This window comes from Nanorana parkeri, unplaced genomic scaffold, assembly GCF_000935625.1.
Source record: "Nanorana parkeri isolate BGI_ZX_2015 unplaced genomic scaffold, ASM93562v1 scaffold10, whole genome shotgun sequence".
Taxonomy (NCBI): Eukaryota; Metazoa; Chordata; class Amphibia; order Anura; family Dicroglossidae; genus Nanorana; species Nanorana parkeri.
Window position 1 is genome coordinate 3,987,324 of NW_017306278.1, and position 3,238 is coordinate 3,990,561.

Consider the following 3,238-nt stretch of genomic DNA (forward strand, 5'->3'; position numbering starts at 1 on the left):
GAACTTAACAGACAAATCCTCTGCCGCCACCGCTGTGCACCTCCAAATGTCTTCCCGCCACAGTATGTGTTGGCGCTATAAATATTGGATAAATATCCCCTTCGTCTCGCATGCCCCTCACCTGGGAGGAATGAAGTCTCTCTCTGTGATTTGGGGTAATGTGATATTTCCTGACATTCCATTAGCGGCGTGTAGAAGAAGTATAATTATAAATCATCATCACCGCCACCTTTCTGGTATCCTCCCCCCTTTAAAGCGGACCCAGGATCAGGCAACGTACAACCAGAACACTTCCAGGTATTTATTAATATCTTAAGAACACCCCTCCCTTGCCAACAATGCCTTCATCTACTTCCCTACTCCAGAAGGACGGCACCATCTTTGCTCAGGCATCATCCAGGGTCACCATCTACTTCCTGGACTGAGATGCCGGATCAGAGACGACACAATCAACGAAATACTGGTTCTTGTGCAGTTCTTGGCTGTGTTCCCAAATGGAGGGGGGGGAGGGGGAGGGGGACTGAGGAAATGCTTCCTCCTGCCGGCAGCAGACTGATCACGGGGGGAGGGGAGACGGAGGAAATGCTTCCTCCTGCCGGCAGCCGACTGATCACTGGGGGAGGGGAGACTGAGGAAATGCTTCCGCCTGCCTGCAGCAGACTAAGCACTGGGGGAGGGGAGACTGAGGAAATGCTTCCGCCTGCCTGCAGCAGACTAAGCACTGGGGGAGGGGAGACTGAGGAAATGCTTCCGCCTGCCTGCAGCAGACTAAGCACTGGGGGAGGGGAGACTGAGGAAATGCTTCCGCCTGCCTGCAGCAGACTAAGCACTGGGGGAGGGGAGACTGAGGAAATGCTTCCGCCTGCCTGCAGCAGACTAAGCACTGGGGGAGGGGAGACTGAGGAAATGCTTCCGCCTGCCTGCAGCAGACTAAGCACTGGGGGAGGGGAGACTGAGGAAATGCTTCCGCCTGCCTGCAGCAGACTAAGCACTGGGGGAGGGGAGACTGAGGAAATGCTTCCGCCTGCCTGCAGCAGACTAAGCACTGGGGGAGGGGAGACTGAGGAAATGCTTCCGCCTGCCTGCAGCAGACTAAGCACTGGGGGAGGGGAGACTGAGGAAATGCTTCCGCCTGCCTGCAGCAGACTAAGCACTGGGGGAGGGGAGACTGAGGAAATGCTTCCGCCTGCCTGCAGCAGACTAAGCACTGGGGGAGGGGAGACTGAGGAAATGCTTCCGCCTGCCTGCAGCAGACTGATCACTGGGGGAGGGGAGACTGAGGAAATGGTGTATATAATGCTGTATAGTGACACGTCACAAGGCAGACAGCTAAATACACGGAGGAAATACAGATATGGCCGCTGCCAAAAGATTTGCACTTCTTCCCATCCAGTCCTGAGATTTACACACCTCTGCCACACAGCACAGCCAGTCTGGTGACCGGTCTTATCTGTACTGCAGTTGAGCAACACAGCTTGGTCACCTCCCTGCACCTGTAAAGTCATCACCGAGGCTGATTGTTGTCTCCAGCCCCCCTAGGAAGGTCCCCGCGAGTCACTTCCGCCAGACGGAGGCCATGAAGCCAAGGCGATTGTCATTGCTCTGCTCCATCATGAGCGGCGCTGTTATTCAGCGGAATGCGTGGGATAAAAAGGGTGAAGACGCACCGAGGGCTGAATCATCAAAATTAGAAAATTAAAGGAGAAGTATGAGGTGAGTGCTTTTCACTCACCTCATAGTTCTAGCCGACCTGTGACAATGAGACTGTCGCAGGTCGGCTCAGTAGATCGGGAGGTGAGCGAACACATACCGGCGTTCGCTCACTTCTCGATCCTGTCACGGCTCTCTGCCATGACAGGGGAGGGGCTGGATTCCCCCCTCTCCGCTCCGCCAGTGATGACTGGCGGAATGGACGGGGGCGGGTACAGCTGACTCTGCCTCTAGATAGGCAGAGCCAGCTGTCACTCACGCAGCTGGGCGGATCTTGACATCGATGTCGGGATCTGTTCTGGCTGCGGAGTCTCAGTATACCGCGAGCCGTAGCTCTCTATATACTGAGCTTAGGGTGACGGGAGGACGCTAGTTTGTGTCCTCCCGTTACCCTAAGGAGAACTATGGGGAAAAGCCCTGACCCCATAGTTCTCCTGTAAAGTGGAGCTGTTGTCAGTAGCAACCAATCAAGCTTAACCTTTCCTTATTCTAATTGGTCGCCATGGACGGCAACTTTACTTCACTTCCTTTCTCCAGGTTTCATTGAGTGAGTCGGTACCCCTGTGACCCAAAGTCAGCAGAACTGCCTAAGGGACAGCTCAATCTGCCTCTCAAGAGCCAGAGCCAGCTGTGCCCGCCCCCTTCCCTGTCTCTCCCTCCAATGAGAGCGCTGGAGGAACCGAGATTTGCATTTCATTTGCATGATTCCCCTCAGTCCGCTGTGTAAACCCTGCGAAGTTCTTCTGTAAAGGAAACGCATGGACTCACCATGAAGAAGATAAGAGAATCTTTATCACAACCCCATGTCCGAAACGATTCTTCTTCCACGCCAGCCGCAGCTTCCGGACCGTCTCCCGAAAAACTGCGAACGAGACAATAAAAATTCCGTCACTTATTTAGAACGGTGCAGTGATGTCATCAATCCGTCAAAATGTCTACAGTTGCCAGTACTCCTATTTTCTGCACAGCCCCGAATCTGAGCCAATTCAAATGCAGGTCAGAGCGTTCCCTCATTCAGAGCCCCGCCCACTAATTGAGCTCGATATAGCCCCGCCCACTCACAACGCAGCATCGGAGGATGCACATGTGGCAAGAGGCTACAGTCAAATGTTTACAGTTGCCAGTACTCCTATTTTCTGCACAGCCCCGGATCTGAGCCAATTCAAATGCAGGGCAGAGCGTTCCCTCATTCAGAGCCCCGCCCACTAATTGAGCTCGATATAGCCCCGCCCACTCACAACGCAGCATCGGAGGATGCACATGTGGCAAGAGGCTACAGTCAAATGTCTACAGTTGCCAGTACTCCTATTATCTGCACGGCCCCCGGATCTGAGCCAATTCAAATGCAGGGCAGAGCGTTTCCTCATTCAGAGCCCCGCCCACTAATTGAGCTCGATATAGCCCCGCCCACTCACAACGCAGCATCGGAGGATGCACATGTGGCAAGAGGCCGTGATGATATAAAATGCAGATCAAAGTGTATGTAAAGCCGAAGCTATTATTTCATCATCTTGGATTGAATAAGGAA

At 53.6% G+C, this 3,238-nt stretch overlaps 1 protein-coding gene across 1 annotated transcript in view; it reads right to left on the reverse strand.

Annotated features, from left to right (window-relative positions):
* The window catches only part of PTPN5 (protein tyrosine phosphatase, non-receptor type 5), a 30,164-nt gene extending 27,600 nt beyond the window's left edge, over window positions 1-2,564 (reverse strand). Inside the window, exon 1 of the mRNA XM_018555152.1 lies at window positions 2,479-2,564. The gene's annotated coding sequence lies outside the window, so the exon portion shown is untranslated. The remainder of the gene's footprint in view (window positions 1-2,478) is intronic.
* Between the last annotated feature and the right edge of the window lie 674 nt (window positions 2,565-3,238).